The sequence below is a fragment of the Rhinolophus hipposideros genome, assembly GCF_964194185.1.
Source record: "Rhinolophus hipposideros genome assembly, chromosome: 2".
NCBI lineage: Eukaryota > Metazoa > Chordata > Mammalia > Chiroptera > Rhinolophidae > Rhinolophus > Rhinolophus hipposideros.
This window is the reverse complement of record NC_138048.1, coordinates 64,271,284-64,294,402: the sequence shown is the minus strand read 5'-3', so window position 1 is coordinate 64,294,402 and position 23,119 is coordinate 64,271,284. Positions and strand designations below refer to the sequence as shown.

At 37.4% G+C, this 23,119-nt stretch overlaps 1 pseudogene across 1 annotated transcript in view; it reads right to left on the bottom strand.

The window, feature by feature from the left end:
- Positions 1-22,691, bottom strand: part of LOC308510140 (heterogeneous nuclear ribonucleoprotein A1-like) — a 70,206-nt pseudogene extending 47,515 nt beyond the window's left edge. The window contains exon 1 of the transcript in view: positions 22,614-22,691. The product of the transcript in view is annotated as a heterogeneous nuclear ribonucleoprotein A1-like (transcript). The remainder of the gene's footprint in view (positions 1-22,613) is intronic.
- Positions 22,692-23,119: the final 428 nt, after the last annotated feature.

The window sequence follows — 23,119 nt, the reverse complement described above, 5'->3', positions numbered from 1 at the left end:
CTTCAATATAATGTAATGTAATGTAATATAATTAACATAACATAACATAACATAATATATAATGTTATATATAATACTGGGTCTTATATTAATTTTTGCTCCAAAAGACGCATTAGAGCTGATTGTCCGGCTAGGTCTTATTTTCGGGGCAACACGGTAGCAGTATCTGGTGGGGCTATAGATTAGTAAATGGACAAGTGCATCTCAAGGTGATACAGCTCAGCAATAAGGGCGATGGTGGAGCTAAGCAGCAAAGAGGGGAGGTGGCTAAGCCTGAAGCACAGCATGAGAAGAGGGGGTCAGAAAAGACTTCTGGAAGGAAATGATGTCTACATGGAGAGAGAAAAAATGATGAAGAATAATTCAGGGAAGAAATGTCAGGAAAAAGGAATAGAATGTGGGAATGCCTGGAAACAGGAATGTGCAAGGAAAATTTGGTGTGGCTGAACTATGAGAATGAGGGCTGAGTCAGAATCAGAGGCTGGGGAGGTAAGCAGTGGTCAGATTATCCAAAGGCTTGTGAGCACAAGAGAGAGTGGATGAGACCTGGGGAAAAGCATGATGAAATTTGCATTTAAAAACCATTGCTCTGGCTCGGATATGAAAGATGGAGATGAACAGGCCAAGAGGAAAGTGGGCTTGGTGAGAGACTCTCACATAGTCATCTAAGCAAGATATGAGGCTGGTCTGGAACTGAGCTTCAGTAGTGGGGCTGGAGAGAAGTGGATGGGCTGCAGAGAGATTCAGGAGGGAGAGTTTACAGGATTCAGTGATCCATGAGGGAAGGCACAACAGAGTCAAGAATCGTGCCCAGGCTTCAGACTGAGTAGTATTTCTATTCATTAGGTCAGGGGGAAAAGGGAGACTTATTAGTTTGGGGATAACAGTTCAGATTTTAAGCACATTATGTTGAGATATCTTTGGGATAAACTAGTCATAATTTCCAGTTGGTAGGTATAGCTGCAGGTTTAAAGCTCAGGTAAAAAATCCAACTGAGATGTGATTCTTGGAATTAGCATGTAGAGAGTAACTGAAACTATGGTAATATGTGAGGACACCCAAGGGGACTGTATAAAGGGGGATGAGATCAAAGGCCAGAATAAATCCCTGTGTAATGCCAATGTCGATGGGACAGACAGAGGAAGCAAAGTATGCAAAAGAGATGGGTAGCCAAACATGTAGGTGGTCATCAGTAACACAGAGTGTCAAGGAAGTAAAAAGGCAAAAATATTTCACAAAGAAGTAGTTAATGGTGTCAGAAGTAACAAGACTGTTGGTGACCTTGTTTTGACCTCGAGTATTGGTGAGGCCAGTTTCACTGGTATGGTGGGAACACAAACCAAAACGCAGTGGGCTGATGGGAAAGTCAGAGATGAGGACAGTTGCATTCTTTGTCTTCTTGCTTCAATTTCTTATCTTAATTTTTAAACAAAATGTAGTGTAGGAAAGAAAAATATTGTTTCTTCTTATACACATGGCCAAAGCAGCTCGTAATATCACTCATGAGCTGACCTTAATTTCTGACCTCAAGTACTACAGTCTAAAGCAGTCATTAGCCATCTGTCTAAGGTAGGTGCCAAGCCCTTGTTAGTCATTCCCTTATGATAAAACTGGCAGCAGAGAGATGTGAAGACTGGTAGTAATTGAGGTTCTTGGAAACCCCAGACTAGGAATGGAGAGTAGAAATGCACAGTAGGGAAATTCCTAGTTCTTCTCCTCCTTGCATTTCCTCCTTCCTCCTTTTGTGCTCTCCTTTTATTTTTCCTTTATAAAATTCCCTGTTGAAGTGTCAGGTCTTTGAAAATTCTTAGTCAGCATCTCAATTAAGGGTGAAGTTTTATTAGAGTGATTGGAAGATGGAATAGAGACTGAGGGTGGAAAGGGACAGCAAGGGCAGAAGCAAATAGCTACAAAACGAGTTTTGTTTACCTTACAATTTGTACTTAGTGTTGGTTGTCTATCAGCCTCACTGTTCATACTAGTTGTACTCATTGACTGTCACATGAGAGCCATTGCTGTTACGTAGTCAATTATCTCCATGGCCATCCTTTGGAAAGCATAAATGGAGAAAGTATTAATCTGATGAAGGGACACATTCTAAGGGTCGTTCCTAAGAACATTGTATAATAATGGTAGATCTAGAGAAAACGGAGTACACCGATTATATTTTAAAATTAGAATTCACCCAGAGGTTTATGAGAAAGGCGGATGGATGGATGGATGGATGGATGGATGGATGGATGGATGGATGGATGGATGGGGAGAAGGAAAGAAGGAGGGAGGGAGGGAGGGAGGGAGGGACAGAGGGAGGGGGACCCTCAAAAGAGTCCCTGTGGCTGTTATTATTGTTGTTGACCTTGTTTTAACATTAGAACATATTCCATGCCACTCACTACATTTACGGTGGGGAAAGCACAGGTTTTGGAATAAGATGACTGTTATCTTCTGACTTGTATTCTGAGGGAATTTACTTTCCTTTTCTAAACCTCATTATCTTATCTCTTAAGTGGTCTTATACTATGCACATTACAGGGATGTTATAAGCATAAAGAATATTTTCTGTAAAAGATCATGTATGTAAATCATGATGCACTGTACATACACTAGTTATTATTTTGCATCTGAGTACAATTTATCTTCCTGGAAGGAGGATTGCCTGGATATAACCTATTGTGAACAAGTGTGAGAACTTTTAATACACTAATAGCCTTAGGCCTCAAATCCTGGAGAGCTTATTAGTGCTCATTAGTGCCCATGTAGTAAGTCCTCACTGACTCCTTTGAGAGTTTTGTACACTATAATACTCTTTTCATACTGGTTTCGGTTATTTTGCCCATACGCTTCCCTCAAAAGTGCTACTTTTTCTCTTGCAGACTCTCTTCTCCATGTTTAGCTCTTCCATTTTATAGAGTAAATAATTTACCCACTCCCACCCACTGGCATACTTTTAATCGCTGCTAATACTTGAGCATAGTTTTATGCTTCTACTTACTCTCCGGAACACTACTCCAAGTGCTAATTAGGACCAACTTGAGCATATGTCAGCAACCCTTTAACTGTTCTCTTTGAAATGGTTCCAGTTAGTCCTTTTAAATGAACTTCAGAAAAGAACTCAAATTAATTTGCTTCTCAATGTCCTATGGTTCAGACATTGGATTTTTTTCCCCCATAGTGACTTCTGGTTAGCAATCAAAGAGCTGCTTTTGTACATTATGATTTTAACTCAACATCCTGGGAATGGAAAGATTCAATCACTTCTTCAAAATCCATAATTATTATTTGTCTTTACATTTGCTACTTCTCCAAAATGCTTTCCCTTCCCATTCTGTTTTCCTCCTGTTCTGTTTAGGTTACCATTTGAGGCTGTATGTCTTATGAAGTGTCTTACCAGAAAGTCTAAGACAGGAACATCTCTGCGGGGGTTAAATTGTTCATACAATCAGAACCGGCTATATTATTTGAGGGTCCCAGTGCAAAATGGAAATGCAGGGATCTTTGTTTATAAAAAATTATTAAGAATTTCAAGACGGGAACCATAGAACATTCAACCAAATGCAGAGCCACAGGGCCCCATGCAGCTGCACACGTCACATTTATGAAGTCCTGTGTATAACGTCTGTGTGGTGATACAAGCTGACCCTCTTCGTCGCTGCACATCTTAATCATGGACTTCACATTTTAAAATAAATATATGCCTTTGATCATCTTTGTCATAGGCTATTATTAGACAGGAAACTATTACTCTATTTGGCAATTTTTAGTAACTCAGTTATTTTATGTGAATTTTCTGACACCTTTATTTTAGTCAATGCTTACCTTAGCTTTGGGTTGTAAGATTAATTAAGATGTTTCAGGGAAGTAGAATTCTCAGTCATACTTTCATGATGGCATTACATCAGAAATTGCATTTATTGCAGTTTTATTTGTTAGCACAAAAACATTTATAGTATTGAGAGCTTTTAAAATCCAAAAACACTAGAAAGGTATAAACATGAAAGAGTATGCAGTCTGATAAAACCATGGAAACAGTTCATGCATGTTTGGGGGCGACCTACGGTATCTGAATTGATTGTAAAATATATTTAATGCTGAAGTGGACGGCATCATTACAGGGCCTTGTGTTCTTGCATGCATATTTTCAGACCTTCTCCTCCTCCACCTGGGCTAGCCACCACTTAGCCCTGCAGGAAGCTAAGTTTCTATGCTTATCTGCTAGGCTAGGGGAGAGCAAGTGGTGTTGATTTTGCTGTATGTGGCCAATTATCTTGACCTTTATGATAGATCAAGCCGTGGTGGGACAAGGAAGCCGAGTCTCCCTCCCATTTACATCTCTTTCTAGGGAGTGTAGCACATTGCAGTCGTGTCAGTTTGTGGTCTTATATTTCACTCCCCAGCAATGCACATCTTGAGACACTGATTAGCATCCCTAATTCCTAAAAATTGACTTGCCTTGTTATAACTAGAGAGCTGTCGCCTAAAATACTTCACCTACTGTTCAAAAGGGTATTATTTTAGTGCCCTGGGGATAGGAAAAGTTTTCAACCCACCAGTGCAGGGATTAGTTTTATTTTAAACTATTTGAAGTGTTTGAGATAACTTAGCTAAGAATGATCCAAGTTCAGTGGCCTCCCAAGAGTCTTTAAAAATGTGCTCCAAGTCCTTATCTGACAACAATGTTTAAAAATGCCTGCTTTCTTATTTTCTCTATATATTTTTGGATATCAAGACCTATCTTCTTTATATGTCAGACAAATTAAAGCACCTTCTGAATCAACCAAACGCAGAGTGTGATTTCGTCTGGATAAATAACTTTCTCTTTGAATAGGATTTCTGACTGAACCACGTAGATTGAATCATACATATGTCTATTGAATAGCATGTGCTCTTTTTCTTGTTTTTCATATCCCTGCCCACTAAGCAAATAAAAGCATTTCTCTTTTTATTAATTGGGGTATTCAGAGTTGCTTGTGTAATTTTAGAGAAAGACATAATTTTGTAATTCACTTAGAGTCAGATAAAGGTTATATCTCCTTGAGACTAAAAAAGCATCATCGCTTTTTTAGAGAGGATGGTATAAAAATGATCTCTATACCAGCTTCTTGAACCATTGAGTGATTTACCCAATCAGATTAGTTTATGTGTTTAGACTCAGTCTGAGTCAAACAGCTAGTGTTAATAGGTTGTGCTTCTTTGGGGGGTTTTGGTTTGTTTTGTTTTGTTTTTGATAATTGAATTCACTGTTCCATTCTTTTAACAGAGTTGACTGCACTAACCAGACTTTTCAATGATAATTCAAAGGTGGTATTTTTTCTGTTTCATTTATGAACATGGGCAATAAAGCCACATATCCAGAATATCTGAGGAAAACACGTATTTTCATTTTCTTTCATCGTTCTTCACTTGGGCTAGAAAGCATGACATGTAGTCCCCTCAATAAAAACAGCATTGGTGAGAGCTGGTATCAGAGATCTTCCATCCTCATTCATAACTGTGACTTCTCTTCCCAAATCTCATTTTTCAGAGGTAGAAACTGAGACATAGAAAAAACAAACCTATGTTAATAAGTCATACAGCTTAGTCAAATAGCCGTTTTGCTTTTGTGAGTTTCTCAGGTATTCTTTTATGCACCTTATTAGCTGGTTGCTCGCAGAGCACCTGAGTGAATATTCAACCTAATCCAACAGAGTGACTGCAAATTATAGCTGGAATGCTAGGCTACTGTGCTCCTGTTTGTACCTGCAACTCTTCCCCACTTCACATAAATGGTAGAGTTCTTAGATGACACTGTTAAGAAGACAGGTGTCAAGATTTTAGCACTTTCAAATCATAGGTTACTACTCTTTCTCTATCGACATATGACTGGTGCCTGTTGGTTACAGAAGAATGATAAACTAGATAAAGCTATGCAATTAAAAGAGGCAGTCACTGTGGGTGCATTACTTGTGGTTTGATTACAGAAGAAAGCTTTGTAACACCCTGAACTACAGTATCAACAAACAGTACAAGAAGTGAAGTCAAGGCACTAGTAGCTCACTGCATAAAAGTAAGTAATACTTATTTTTAAAAGTTTAGAGCAGGGTTTCTAAGCCTCAGGACTATTGACTTTTTACACTGGATAATTCTTTGTTGTGAGGGGCTGGTCTGTGCATTACGGGATATTTAGCAACATCCCTGGCCTCTACCCATGAGATGTCAGTAGTCCACCCTCTCCCAACTGTTGCAACTAAAAATGTTTCCAGACATTGCCAAATGCCTCTGGGACAAAATAGCCTTCGTTCCAGAACCACCGGGGTAGAGCCCTCCAATATTTAAAAAACTTGGATCTCCTTAACAATTCTGTTAGGGATTTTTTTTTTTATCCCTATTTTGCTAAAAGGAAACTGAGACTCAGAAAAGTAAAGTGATTTACTTAAGGTCTTACAAGTAGTATATGATGGAGATGGAATTTAAACTCAGGTCTTTTGAAGCCATATCAGTTGTTCATTTTATTATACCAGTAAAGAAAGATATTGATTCATTCTGAACTGGACTACCTCCATTTGTCTTCTCTGCTTCTTTTTTTGGGGGGGATGGGGTGTGTGTCCTGGGCTTTACATTAATAGTATTGAACCAAAATAATTCTTAGTGTCCCAAGGGGCAGCGCTCAGTGTTCAGTCTTAGTAAGACAGCAACTTCTCATTTGGTCTTTAGTCCCAATAGTCCCAACATATGTTGACAAGAGTAAATCAGATCTCTATTGAGAGCTATAAAATTTATCTAAGATATAATCTTAGATTCCAATAAGATGACTGAATATTTTTACTTCAGTGAGGTTGTAGATCTAAGTTTCTCTTCAACTTAAAATTTCTTGTCACTTCAAGCCCACATTAACAAGTCACACTCAGAGTTGGTTTATTAGAAAATATGTTCACTTTTTTATGTTAAAATTTCTGGGCAGTCAATAGAAAAATATAAAAAGTGGCTTCAGATGCAAATAAAGAAATGCCCTTAAGAACTAACTTCAAATTGGCCTGTGTTGTGCTGTCCTGGCTGCTTTGATGTCCTGAATTTATTCAAAACGTTTACCTTTTATAGTCATTTTGTCTTTGGGGAAGAGCCAGAAGTTGCATGGTGCCAGATCCAATGAATAAGGTGGATGAGGACACACCATCATGTTTTTATTTGATAGAAATTGCCGGACCAGAAGTGATGTATGACACGGAGACTTTCCATTGTGATCACAAAATACGGTGAACACTACTGCCGAGTGGCATCCAATGGAAAAGCAGGGATCTTCGATATGGGAAGTGGCATGTCAAACCTTAGCAACAGTAAGTGACAAGTTTCAACGTGTTTGGTGCAGTCAGTCATGTGTGAGCTACAGTTGAGAGAAGGTGTGTTTTAAAGTGTACGGTAAATCATCCTCCATCATGACAATGCTCTGTGTCACACATCACTTGTGGTACGGAAATTTCTGTCAAATAAAAACATGATGATGTGTCCTCATCCACCTTATTCACCTGATCTGGTACTGTGCGACTTCTGGCTCTTTCCCAAAGTCAAAATGATTAGGGACATAGAGGCAGCCATGACAAGCGCAACTAAAGACACTCACGAAAGAGGATTTCCAGAACTGCTTCAGAAAGTGGCAAGAATGATGGGATAAGTGTGTTCCGAGCAAGGGGGAATATTTTGAGGGGGATTGATAGCAATGTGTCTTTTACTGTAATAATTTTTTTTTTTTTATTAAACATTCACCATTTTGTTTGATCACACCTCATCGATGTCCAACAACAGGAAAGAAGTTATGCCAGCCATGGGACAGCTATAAGATAGATTGGGTACTGTGCCATCATTTAAAATTTTATTAAGGAGAATATATAATGGCAAAATATTTAAGGGGCAAAGGTTCATAATATGTTATTAAGTGAGAAAAGAAATACACCAAAAAGTTAATGATTCTTTTAGAGTATTGAGTTAACAAATGATTTTTATTCTTTTTTATCTTTCATATATCCATATTTTCTACAGTGAAAATGTATAACCAACAAAAATGCTACATAAAAATAACTATTAATGAAACAAAAATTACTGTGCTGAAAGGTGCCTGAGTTGCTGAGGCATGTTTAGTTGGGAAGAGTATTCAGCAGGAGGTAGGGGAAGCAAAAATCAGAGCAGTCCCTATACCCACCATGGTACTTGGTGGTCTCTGTGAGGACTGGGAAGAAAGCATACAGATAACAAGAAGCCTGGGAAGCCGAGCTCACATATCAAAGGAGATCACATCAGCCTTAGGTGGACATCTGGATGGATGGATTTAAACAAAGTTACACCGCTGATTTCTACCAGTCAACATTATTAAAAGACCTGTACCCATTAATGTCCAATAGCCAGATGAGATGAAAGGGTTTTTCCTTATCTCTTTGAATTTTAGATACTTTCTTGAGCTGTGCTTAAATCATGTACAGGTTAATTGTATAGATTCTGTATAGCTGTAATCATTGTATTTTGAATACAAAATAAGTAATACAAGATTTTTCTTCAGAAAACTATGATCTTATTTAAGTAGAAAGCCTTATAGATATCCAAAAGTTAAATCACATTTAGGTCTACATTTAGTGAATACCTTTACATAAAATATTGTGGCTTTCACTAAAAAACAAAACAAGACAAACCAGATTTATGATGATCAAAGAAATAGTTTGTACTGTCATAGGCTATGGATTTATGAACTCTTTGAGATCAGGGTGTATCTCTTTCCTTTATTTTTCTAATTTGAAAAAGTAATATCTGTTTACTGTAAGCTATTTAGGAAATATAGACAAGCATAAGTTAAAAATGAAAATTATTGGCATTTCCTTCACTCCCACGTACTACTGTAAATATTGCAGAATACTTCCTTTCAGACTTTTTATACACATTTATTCTATACTTATAAAAAACTGCATCATGAATTTAAAAACAGTATCATGTTATAGCAAATTGTAACCTGTATTTTTTAACTGAACACATTTAGAAAATGTTCTTATGTCATTAGATATTCTTTACAATGTGATTTTTAATAAAACATGGTTTTCTTCATTTGGACGTTATACTCTACTGAGCCAGTCTCCTTAATTTCAGACATTGAGGTTGTTTCCAGTTTCTACCATTATGAACATGGTTGTCATAAACATTTTTGTATTTCTACACAGCCATGATAAATTCCTAGGCATGGAATTACTATGTTAAAAGTGTGAATGTTAAGGCTTTTAATTCGTATTGTAAAATTGCTTTCCAGAAAGGTACTGGACTCCCAGCAGGATAGAGAGCTGATTTCCCCACGCTCACACCATCACTACTATCATTAAAAAAAAAAAAAAAAAGCCAGATGGAAAGATGAAAAATAATATCTCATTAATGTTTGATAAGCTTTTTGTTGACTACTGCCGAAGATGAACTTTTGTTTTTTAGGTGAACATTTTTATATAATAATTGAGCACTTATTTGTAATTATTCTTTTAGAAAGTTCCTCATCTTGCCCTTTGTTCATTTTTTCCCATTTTAATCTGTTTCTCATTGATTTGTAAGAGCTCTTTTTATGTTAAGAATATTACACAGAGGCTCATTTTTTTAAGCTTCGTGTCTTCTACAATATCTAGTAAAGACATAGGCAAATGGTGATGTTTCTGTACAGCAGGACTTTATACTATGACTGTGATTAAATCAATCACATGTATTCCTTTGTTTAAAATAATGTGCAAATCACATTATTTCTCTTTATTGTCTTTCACTTCAAGCACGGAATGTGATGATTTCAGTGTTTCAGAGGATAAAAATAGCCCAAGACTCAGAGAAGAACTTTAAAGGAATTAGAGCTACTTAGCAACAACAAAATGTGAGGTTGAGGGGAGTGACAATACACTTTCAGAATTCTACAAGGTGAAATCACTAACCTTCAATGAGGTCAGGTTGAGGAGAGTACTTAAATTGTAACCAAAAAAAATGTGGTTTAGAAAAGAACACTTTCGAAGAGGATAAATGAGTTAAGCACTGAGTCGGGTTCTTCTAGGGTGATTTTAATGTGCCCTTTCTTAGAATTTTTTAACAAGAGCAACTAGAGGAGGGCAGAGACAGCGTCCTTTATTTTTGTGGCAGCAGTGGCTGGATGCCCCTGAGCCCAGTGAGGATGAGGCAGGACAGTGGGCCCCTGGCCCAGACCTTGTGTTCACCGAAAGCCTCCAGTGGGCCAGCATGTTTGGTCACAGAGATACCTTGACAGATCAGAGAGAAGGGAACTGTGGTGCCCTGGGACCAGGTCATGCCACCTGGAGTGCACTGCAAATTGGAAGTCTTACAAGTATATTTTTTAATATAGATAATCATATAGCATTGTATATTGTGTGTTTATTTATAGCACTGTGTTAGGCATTAGTGCTATAAACATAGCATTTTAAATGCTATATTTTAAATATAAGACAATTTTAGGAACTCTGCTTTAAAGTATTTCAACAAATCAGGACCATCAAAATATGAAAGGGCCTGGGCTTTGTCCAGTCTCTGACAGGCCTTTATCATGGATTAACAAATTGGAAATCTTGAAAATCCCCTTATCGTGTTTGTCAATTTGCAGATTATTTACCTGGATATGTAATTGAGCAATACTGTGTGATTGGCCTACTATTTGTGATTATGGGAGCCTCCCAGGGGATCATATTAATACCAAAATTACTTTGCTTTTTATTAATCAATTATGGGCTGCTTTTTTTAGGGGATGCAGGGAATTTGCAGCTGTGAAAAATCCACTGGGGCTTTAAAATTTCTTATTAAATCTTCTGAAGGTTTTTCCCAAAATGTGATTCATAACAGAGTTCTATGATATGATAAGAAAGCAAAGTATACCATTTGTAATTCTAAAAGAAAATTACAGGTAACTTAATTCCAAAAGCAGTAATAATTAGAATAGCAAGAAGTACCAACATAAAATGCATTAAATCCTTTGGGCATCTTGTGGTTGTTTTGAAGAAATCATTACCTGCTTTAATCATTTGGATTATATGTGCTGGGAATGCACTGGTGATTAGGGATTTGATAGATGTATAATTTGACTCTGGATGTCAACAGGATTACAATTCTAGATAGTAAATATTGCCAGTTACTGATGATGCCTGCATAACAAAATGGGAAAATCTTCAAGTTGTGACTTGGACCTCATCGATATATTTATGTTAGTAAACTTCTTTGTGGGAGGGAACAGCATTGATTTCTCTTTGAGACTTTAATTTTCTCTTTTTTTTTCCTTTTCAATTTTTAAATTCTTTCCAGTGCAAATCACTGTGATATAGGACATTCATACTGGTATTTTCGTTTGCCTACTTGTTTTCTTTAAAAAGACTAGTCTTTCCTATTGGTTAATCTGTCAATGTAACAGAAAAATAGTATGTCAGATGAGTGATTAACACAACCTTATTAACAGTATTATTGCACACTGATTAGACTGTCCAATAGACTTAGAGGGTAAAGCCTACTACTGGAGAGAAAGGCAGAGGGACTCATTCTTGTAATAGATATGCTTTGAGCCTACTATGTTCCAGACTTCGTACCAGATGCCCTGGGTATGCCCTCTTACCTATATGGCGAACACCAAAAATTGCTAAACTCAACTCTCAGTCTTTACTAGGAAGCCACAAGTTTACGTTGCCTTTGTTGGGTTTGAAGTTGATGAAGAATAAGTGGATGACCAAAAAAGTTTTTCTCATGTGAATTTCCAAAACCTTAAACCCTATCAGAAAAACAACGTTATCTTGTGGAAAATAAAACTACCTTAAAATAAATCAGTATTTTAAAAGCTGTGTTATTTATAGTACTAATGTTACAGTTTTACAGTAGAAAAGTGACTTGCTCTTTGCCTCCTAGAAAAATGACAAAAGCCGAAAGATGTGATGATACATTTAGTGGAGAAAAGTTAAACTTTGTATTTATCAGAAATATGGAAAAATGAAGATGAGGAGTGGAGCTACCATAGTCATTTATCTATTCCAAACCTGCATACTTTTCCCATTATCACCAACCTTATACCACCTTTAATTCAGTCTTGAGGTAAGTAAGCTTAAGATACTGGAAATACTGGCTGTATGCTTACTTCCTGGAAGACCCATAGTGGGAGACCCAGCGAGGAAGACACTCATGATGGGGTTAAGAGTGGCCTCAGCGGTGACCTGCACTGGACCAGGCAATTCCATCCCTGAGGCTCAAAAAGCCCGAGTGACTTAACCAAGAAACTAGTGGATCTGTGAATGAGTTCAACCCAGGAAGGCTGTTAAGGGATGTTTGAGAACTTGAAGAGTCACCGAACAACCAAAATCTATTTCTCTTATGCATTTCCAAATCCATCTGACTCCAAAACTGAGGCTTTTTCTGTAGAGCATGAACACTCAGGTGAAAACACAATAAAGGAAATTCCAACTCAAAAGAGTCTCTGCATACATATTGTTACCTCCACCATGACTGTTATCACCAAATTCATAGGGGTGCATTTCCCAAGGATAGTTCGTCCAGTGAGCAAATCAATCTTGAAACAAAAGCCCCTTCTGGAAGTTTCCATTGCTACTGTGTTTCCCCGAAAATAAGACCTAGCTGGACAATCAGCTCTAATGCGTCTTTTGGAGCAAACATTAATATAAGACCTGGTCTTATTTAACTAAAATATAAGACCCAGTATAATATAATATAATGTAATGTAATGTAATGTAATGTAATGTAATGTAATCTAATCTAATCTAACGTAACGTAATATAACATAACATAATATAAAATACTGGGTCTTATATTAATTTTTGCTCCAAAAGATGCATTAGAGCTGATTGTCCAGCTTGGTCTTATTTTCTGGGAAAGAGGGTAAGATGTTTTCTGCTCTTTGTGATGAAAACTGAGGAAGTTGATTGACCAGAATCCAAATTCTCCTTATTCCATTACTACATAAGAGGTTGGGTAGAAGGTACAAATTGAGAGAGAGAGAGAGAGAGAGAGAGAGAGAGAGAGAGAGAGAGAGAGAGAGAGAAGAAAAAGGAATATTTTTTATACCTGCATTTGTTTAATTTCTCAGGAGACTAGTGTTAATAGACTATACTTTTAGAAGAAGTAAATTAATTTTATACAATGTTTAAGGAATATTGTATATGTAGGACCAAATAAGGGGAAAGGATAGTTTTGCCAAAGGCAATTGTTATCAAGGTTCTGAAATTAATTGGATGCTTTAATTGAGGTAGATTACTAGCTAATGCTTGCTTGAATACAGTAATTCTCCTATTAAATTATCTTTGAATAATTACCTGAAATTTCTCAGCTGCAGGGACTGATGGCTATTTAACTGCACAGTGATGTTGCTATATAATTACTTAACAAGGTGTCCTTAATAGTTTAATTCCCTTTTTACTGAAAAAAAAGTGGATGATAAAGTAACTACAAATACCTCTTTCATAAAAAATAAATTGCTGTAGATTTTTTCCTTCAGATTATTTAATATTTGAAAGCAAATGAAATTATTTCTAAATTTATTATTTATGATTCAAGTATTGATGCTTTTTAAAAATAGAGCCTCTCTAACACACAATACATTAAATAACATTTCAAAAGGTTGGGATTGTCATTTTTAATTTTTGCTTATCATGAGCATTTTATGTCTCATTATTAAATACCCAAGAAGTTGCACCCTTCTCTTCATTTTTGTTGCATATTTAATCTGAGGTTTTCAAGTCAGGTATCTAGTCATTCAATGAATAATCAATTATTCAAATATGACCCTATATCATACGACAAAGATATCACAGAAAATTGAATGAATTGCCTGAAATTATTTGTCAAACAATCTGCAAAGTAGGTAGTTTCCACCAAGACATCAGTTTGATAACATTTAGAATATTGTTACAAACATTATTGGAATATCAACTACGAATATTATCGGACTCTGATCAAGTTAATCTCACTGACCTCTATAGTAATATTAATCTGATCCTAAAGTCGAAAGCAAAGGGCACAATATATTTTGACACTTTTGGCCACATAGGAAGTAGTGAAATCTTAGGAAGGTGCAGCTGATTGGGATGTTGACTGAAACAGCAAATCCACATTAGTGCATCGCCAGTCTTAGCACATTAAATGTATTTCCAGGATTTGTCCTAATGATTTAACATTGTATACATGACCTTAATACGAGAATCACATTCTTCTTAAGCTTAACCATATCAACAATTTGTTGGCCAAGACTAGAATTGAAAAGTGTTTTGATAAATTAAGAAAATGGGTTGCATTAACAGGATGAGGTTTGACAGATTCAAGGCATTTCCATTCATATATAGAGAAGAGAAGGAAGGGTCTATTTCCAGCATGCCGGAAACAGCACTGAATCAATATGGAAAATGAGCTAAGTATGAAAATTCACATTAGATCCTTCTCTAAGCAAACCTAATACTGAATACATAGAAATCTTATCATCTTAAGCATTGGTTAGTACCAAACTTAGTACCATCTGAAGCATTGGTTAGGTAGCAAAGTCAGTTTCTAATTATCTTTTTAAATCACAATTCATTGATAGAATATATGCACTACATGAGTTAAAAAACAATAAACCTCTCAGTATCTGCAAGTTATTTGTCCTGCCTCCAGTATGAACAGTTTCATCCTACTTACGGTAAATCTTGGATTTATCACTAGGTGATTTATCACTTGGATAAATCACTAGGTGAACCCCTAGTGATTATTGTGCAAGGAATATAAGAAATGCAGATGGTCCCTCCTGTGATGAAATTATAACCACATGTTAAAGCTCTACACGGATTCATTGCCTGAGAAGTATACCACACAGGGAAATGCACACTATGACTTGAGAAGATTTTCCTTTCTGCAAGGAAATCTGATCCAACAACCTTGCATTAGGGAAGCAGGTGCAGTGAATTTAGCAGCTAGTGAAAACTGTACAACAGCCACTGTATCTCTGAGATCTTTAAGATTAAAATGGAGTTTTGAAATTCTGTTAAATGAGGAAACAGAGCCAAGGTATTTGCTCATTTCAGCCTTTTGGCCTCTTAACATTTCAAAGGTAAAGCCAAACAGAAACCAGTTGCTATAGAGTCTGTCAGGAAGAAGGAATGAGGTGATGCATGGTGAGGAGGGAATGATGGTGGGGCAGGAATAGTGGAAACGGAAGTGAGGGAGATGCAGAAAGCTAATAATATTCCTGGTGATCCTCGAAAGGTTGTGTACCCTGAGATGCAATCCTTTGGTTGCTTATGAATATTGCAGTTGTGGGCACTGTTTTGTGATCCACATCAGTCTTATATACTTCTGGTTTTGAAGAGAGGGTGCCAAAAGGCAACATGATTCTGCTTCGAACCTGTGACTAAAAGGGAAAATGGTAAATTACTGTTTCTAGGAAATTCTATCCCTAATACAGACACTTAGCTGAGCTTGTGGTGTGCATGCATGTATGGCATATCCTCCCAGGAAACTGTCCCACTGGTATGCAAGGATAAGACAATCATGGCACAAGGTAACCTTCCTGACATAGTGGGCCATTAGCACTGTGTACACTCTGGTAATCTATTTTTCTCTTAAATAATAGTACTATGGCAACAATAATAGCCTCTGAGGTTTCCCGTAGATACTACAATTTCTTATTTTGCCAAGTAGCAATTGTGGATAAACTTTTTTTCTTTTTTCTTTTTTCCATGTAGAAAATAGATCATGTGCTTCAACAGGAAATACAGTACCATTATCTTTTTTTTTAAAAGGTCTTAATTTTGGTTATTTAAAGTTGGAGCTCTGTTCCAATCACATGATTTAATCAGTGGGTGTGTTAGTCTAATACAACTGTTGTGCTTGACTTTAGAATCAACTATTTTTGCTTTTAAAAATAGAAGCGGTCCTTGAATAAAATGAATAGTCTGATTTATTAAGAATGGACTTCATTTTCTTGTGTGGCTTTTCCTCAAATGGAAATATGTATCTCAGAAATAATTATACAGGAAACCTTCCTTCAGCTCACATATCCGCTCACCCCTAAAATAAAATGAAATTTCTTCATGTGGTTCCAAAAGGAAGGAGACATCATCTCTGTTCCCTGTCTCAGTAATGCATCTTCTGCCAAAAGACAAATGTCAAAGTAAATAGACAAGACAAAATAGAAATGTCTTTATTGGGAGCAAGCTGCTTTGTCCTACGGGGGCATGTGTTTACAGTCATGTCACTCACTGTTCAGTGGCTGAGATCGATTCTTCACTGGGACGTACATTTTCACCATAAATGAGAGACCACAATTAGGTCGAACTTTGATCAATCTTCCTGCCAACAGATCTGGAATCAAATTTTAAGCCTGATCTGAGCTCACGTTCTTCCTTTATTCCAGTACAAAAGCTTGGAACCACAGCCTCACTGAAGCATTCTTGAAATCATTTGTGTTTCACTGGTGATGTGAGATATGGCAATTCTTTCATTTCACAAACTAGATGGGCTCTTTTTTCACTTTCACCTGAGGAGAATTACTTAGCCTTTTATGGCCTTGTTCTCTCATTGGCAGACCTAGGGTTTTCGACTCTAATCAGTAGTTCCCCAACTTTATCATGCCGAATAATCACCTGGCAGCTTCATAGAAATGCATTTTCCTAGGCTCTCCTGCCAGAGATTCCAGTTCAGGAGGGTTGGGGAGGCACTCAATCTTCTGCATGTTTAGCAAGCTCCCCAGACGATTCATCATATCTCTAGCACAGTGTTTAGATGATCTCTGAGGTCCCTTCCAAATTCTAACCTCTGCAATCAATTCATGAAATCCTAGAGCTCGAGAGTCTCCTAAAGATCAAATGGAATTATTTGTAAATTGTTTGTGCAATACAGAGGAGATAGTATATCGGGTAACAATAATATTAAACAGCTAATATTTCTTGAGCATTTCCTAAATTTAAGCTAGCCTTATTTTAGGGCCTTTATAAATATTAAATCATTGATCTTCAAACAATATTAGGAGGAAAGTAACACTATTATGTCCATTTCACAGCTATAGAAGCTGAGGCCCAGAGAAGTTAAATCATTTACCCAAGATTGGACAGAACTTGGGGATGGTTAGACAATTTCTAGGCTGAAAAGGACATTCTAGGTAGAGAAAGCAGAAGAAGCAAAGGCCCAGATCCATAAAAGCTCATGAATTTTTCAACAATAATGAGTGCTGCTGTGCCTGGGGCCCAAGTGGCTTTGTTGTGTGTGTGATGAAGGAGGAAAGAGGGAAGGAGAAAGGGTAGGGAGAGAAGTTCAACAAAGCTGCTGAAAACACAGCTCAGAGTCTAGTTTATGGAGGTACTTAGATGTTAGGGAATTTGAGCTTTCTTACTTTTCTACTTTTTACTTTTTTTCTTTTCGTTGTATGAACTATGGCCAAAGGTCAGCTGTATTTATAATGTATATATCCTTTATAAACTAACGAATTCCACTCCTAGAATTATAATTCATAAACAGAAATGTGCATTAAAAGTTAAGTACAGAGCCATTATTCATCACAGTTATTTATAATACTAAAATCTTGATAACAACGAAAATGTTCAACAATAGGAGATTCCTGCAATACATCTTTGTGTGTGCATGTGACAGAACATCATTTAGTCATTAAAATGTTTTAGAAAAATATGTAATGACAGGAAAATGTTCATGAGTCAGTGTTACATTTTAAAAGCAAAGTTATCAAAAACTATAATTCTAATTTTGTGCAACATGTAAAGGTGTATGGTTATATATATGTGTGTGTGTGTGTGTGTGTGTGTGTGTGTGTGTGTGTGTATTTAAAAGACTGAAACACTGACGGTTCTCACAGCAAATTATGTTTGCTGTGAGAAAATAAAAAAATGTTTGATTTTCATTTTTTTCTATTTGTCCATGTTTTATAATTTTTTCTCTATGAATCAGTGTTACATTTTATTTTGTAAAAAAGCGTAATAAAGTATATTGTTTAGATAGATTTTCGATGTGAATGGAAGCAAAAAAGATTTTCTAATACCAAAGCATTTAATCGGTAAACCCCGTTTTTGCACATTACAGTTAAATTTTTAGTTTTGAAGTGCACATGCTTCAGTATCATCCCAAAGTTTGTTTTCATTTTATTTTTCTGGGCACTCACCCTCATGAAAATTTAGGAAGACTTACCTCGTGCTTCCTCACTAGTATGCAAATTCACAATGAGGTACAAAGCCATAACATAACAGTGTGTATGCTGTGGGTTTAGGAATTGTCTGTCGTGCGGTTTGAGATGGGGAATGTAGGAAATTAAATTGTTTCTTCCTTCTCTTTTGGCCAAGCAATGTAGAAAGTAACTGTGGCTTTGGTAGCAGGCTATTTATGCTTGTATAACTTCACAGACCACCTATTGCCAAGCAGTATCAACACTCACTGAAGAGAGAGATTAAGAACTGTTTACAAAAGTATCTTCTGATAAAGCCTAAGGAGCTTTGCTCAAGAATGACTGGCACTGAAGTTTAGCAAACTTTTTTTTTTTAAAGTTTATTGGGGTGACAATGGTTAGTAAAGTTACATAGGTTTCAAGTGTACAATTCTGTAATACGTCATCTATATATCCCATTGTGTGTTCACCACCCAGAGTCAATTCTCCTTCCATCACCATGTATTTGATCCTTTTTACCCTCATCTACCAGCCCCGTCCCCCCTTACCCTCTGGTAACCACTAAACTGTTATCTGTGTCTATGAGTTTTTGTTTCTCTATTTGTTTTTCCTTTTTCTTTGTTGCTTTCAGTTTTATGTCCCACATATCAGTGAAATCATACAGTTCTCGACTTTTTCTGTCTGACTTACTTCACTTAGCATAATAATCTCAAGAGCCATCCATGTTGTCACAAATGGCACTATTTCATCTTTTCTTATGGCAGAATAGTATTCCATTGTGTATATATACCACATCTTCTTATCCAGTCATCTATCGAAGGACACTTTGGTTGTTTCCATGTCTTGGCCACTGTAAATAAAGCTGCGCACACACACACACACACACATACACAAATGCAATTGAAAAATGGGCAGGGGACCTGAATAGACATTTCTCCAAATCGGACATACAGATGGCCAACAGACATATGAAAAGATGCTCAACATCACTAATCATCAGAGAAATGCAAATAAAAACCACAATGAGATATCACCTCATCCCAGTCAGAATGGCTATCATCAACAAGATAAATAGTAACAAGTGTTGGAGAGGCTGTGGAGTAAAAGGAACCCTCATACACTGTTGGTGGGAATGCAGACTGGTGCAGCCGCTATGGAAGGCAGTGTGGAGGTTCCTCAAAAAATTACGAATAGAATTACCATGTGACCCAGCAATAGCCAAACTTTTGAAGCAAGTGGCAGTTGTTGAGATGAAGGAGTAATGGTTTACTTAACAATTGATTTGGAGATCCTGGGATGCTTTTCATTATGGTGACAGCATTCAGGGTGTACTCTCTAGAACTTTTCCATGGTGTTAGCCACGTGTAGGAAAATAATTAAAACGTCAGACCCATCTGGTGCTCTCTGTGTGCTCTACACATTAACCTGTCATATAATATTCAGTCTCACCCATATGATGTAGGTAATATTATTCCCATTTTACATGTGAAAACACAGAGACACAGGGAGGTTTAGAAACTTGTCCTGTCCAAGCTTGTCACATTATCACCATTTCTCAGGGTTTTATATGTGCCAGGCACTAGTGCCTGAAGATCACTAGTGCTTTTAGCACTTTCCAGATTTTTATCTTCGAGCCTTACAGCAATCTTGAGAGGTATCAATATGTCCATTTTTCAGATGAGGAAACTGAGGTTCATTTTAAAAGAACGTAAAATACTTGAAAGGGAAATGGCCAGGTGGGGAGGAATAGCCATGCCAGTGGCCCATTTTTCCTGCCCTGAATTTCCCTTTCCCCTGCTGCTTCCACCTCACAGGCCCCCAAGATATTATTGTGCCATTCCTTAAAGGTCCAAATACAGATTCAAACATTGTCAAGGAAAACTTACGTAAGTCCCGGAGTAGAGGAATTCAGGTCTCCAGAGTCAGATAGAAACAGTTAAAACCTGACTCTGCCACTTAATGGTGGTTTGACTTTGGGGACGTTTTTTTAATTTTCTCAAGGCCTCATTTTCCTCATCTGTCACAAGAAGATTATAATGGTACTTACATCATGTAGTCATGGTGAGGTTTAAATGAGATTGTTCTTATAAAGCACTTAGCAAAGTATACTCAGTAAATAATAACATGAACAATAATAATAACTGGAATCACGTTGGTTTTTAAGGGAACTCATCACTAGACCAGTGTCAAGCTGTGTTGCATGAGTCACTAGTTCCTTGAAGCAGGAATTGGACTCTATGAAAAGGAAAAGGAGGGTAAAAAAACCCAAAACAAATAAATACAGAAAACTCTGGTTTAAACAAAAAGAAACCAGATTTTTATTGTAGAACTTGTCTAACCCGCTAATATCCAATATTAATTGGTGAAGGTGTAAGAGTGCGATATAGAAAGCGAGTTTTCCGAAACCACTGGAACAATTTTTTTCCCCTGGGGACCATTTGGGAAAACCTCTACCAGACAAAATCCTGGTTATACATTAAATTATTCAGAAACATAGGAAATACGTCTATTAGCAAACGGTATGCTGCCATGTCAGAGACTTTGTAATGGAGGTTAAAAAGGGTATATTCTAACATTTTCAAATTTATGTAACATACCATATACTAGAAAAAGTTAGGGCTTTAGGAGAAGTGGGATATGATAACAACATTTTTGATATTACCTAGAACAGACCTGAACCTCAGCACAGAGGTCAAAGGTAGACTTGGGGAAGCTCAGGGAGGGAGGGAGGAGAGAGACTCACTGAGGAGATCGAGGAGGGAGAGGATCTGGGGAGCAGAGGCCTGCTGGACAAAGACATGTGGGATGGGCTCCAGGAAGCCAGTAAAGGCAGGGAATGTCCTTGGAACCCAAGGGAATCAAAGAGTGGGGTCCGGAGCATGCCCAACAGAGGGTCCTGATTGTGCTAAGCACCACCTTATTCACCCTCAGCTGTTTCCGTGTAACCAGAGGCAGTGCATGCAGGCAGTTTTGTCCTACACAAGTGCACTTATTTGCAAGTCAATAGAAACAATGCTAGTGAAAGTCAACACGGCTTTGAATGATTTGTAAGTTTCTTTAGAAAACATGGCTGACTGTGTCCTAAGGGCAGCTCCCAGGTTATCCCATAGAAGTATGACGGCATGTTCTTTGCAGTGAAATTGCTATACAATGGTGAATGAACCCCAGAAAGATTTCTTAGGGCACCTAAAGCCAACTCACAGCTTGAATCTTGAGGAACATTTAATTATGAAGTCCACTGCCTAGCTCCTTCTCATCAGCCTCCTCAAGTAAATTCCTCTTAACATCCAAGTCTTTTTCCAAGTCGAAATCTCAGAACTATTTGGTTCCTCCCTCTCCCAAACCATACATCCAAACAGTCACCCAGTACAACTGATTTAAGTCCAATATGGTATTTTGTTTTGTTGTTAAATTATTAAATCAATGCATCCTCATAGAAAAATTGATAAGCAGATAAAAAGATGAAGAAGCAGGGAAATTCCTCTTGATTCCACTGCTAATATTTTCTCTCAAGTTCTGTATACAACTTTGAATCCAGATTTGGTTTCTGTGGTTTGTTTGTTTGTTTGCTTGTTTGTTTGTTTTTTCAAATCTGTTCTTGACTCTCTTGCTCGCTCTCATTCACTACAACTTTATTCAGACCTTTCCACGTCTGAGATCAAATATTTCCTGTCTCTGAGGACGTGGGTGTGATCACAACAAGCATGAGCCCTGTTGTCATGGAGCCTACAAGCAATATACATGTGTGTATCAGTCTTTTCCCCCTCTTTAACACAAGGCATTGAATGCAGTCCTTACTCTTCTGCACTTTTCCTCCTAACATTACATCTTAGAGATCATTTTACATCAGTTTCTTATTCTTTTTTACTTTGTATATTATTTCCTTATATCCTTGCATCATAGTAGAACCAGTCCCTCCTGATGGACATTTAAAGTCTTTCCAATCTCTTATATTGCAAAGAGTACCACAGTAAACAACCTTATACATATGCCATTTTGCACAGGAAGGAGCAGAGCCATAGGATAGCTTCCTGGGAGCAGGGCTTGGGTAGAAATTGCCAAAGTGCACTTAACAGATGTTTACCAAGTAACATTCCATCAGCAACTTATAAGAGTGCCAGTCTCTCTACCAACTTGAAACCCTCTCTCTATCCTCATCTGAAAACCACTTGGTGTCCTAGGGAAATCCCATAGCTGATAGAACTGACGAAGTAAAGGTGAAGAGAAAGGATTCTTTTCCTCTCTGGCCCCCAAGGGATTTTTCTTCATAAAAATCTGGGTTTATTTTTAAGGCCCCTTTATTCCTTAAATAAAGAAAACCCTATAATGCTCCTATGTAGGTGCTACAAAGAGGAACAGATTTATTTTCTGTGTTTTCAACGAAACTAACCACTTAAAAAGATACAGGGCGGCGTTCAGGGTTGTTGGAGCAGTAGGGGGACACAGAGCTGATCTGCAATCAAATGGCCACTCTGGAGAGCAATCTGTGTGCTCTTACCCACAGAGCAGCCAGTGTCACCTGAGCATATGCAGGGCCCATTCGCCGGCCTCTTTGTGTGGTGCATACACTCCCCATCTTCGCGGCTGGGGCAGGTTAGGACAGAGCGCCCATGTTGTACAACAGATATCTGAGCTGCCCTTTATACCTACCTATTTCTTTCCCTGCTTTCACCCCTTTGTGTGTTTTTAATGGGGATAAGTGTGAGATGTACTGGAGTGCAATCACATTGTGGTCTTAAAAGGATCTCTGATGATAGAAAATATGTCAATTTATTATTTCCCTCGGGACAGAGAAGAAAAGTACAAAGGTTCAATGGATGATGAAGATAATACTTGTGCACTGTACAGCATTTTCCAACAAAGGATTTTAAGGTGATTTTCCTTTAAAAAATATTTTAGTCCCATTTTGTAGGTGGGGAGACAAGAAGATTTCGTAGTAACTAAAATGTCCTAGTGGTGGGACCCTGCATAGAGTCAGCATCTCTATGATCCTTTCTGGGCTCT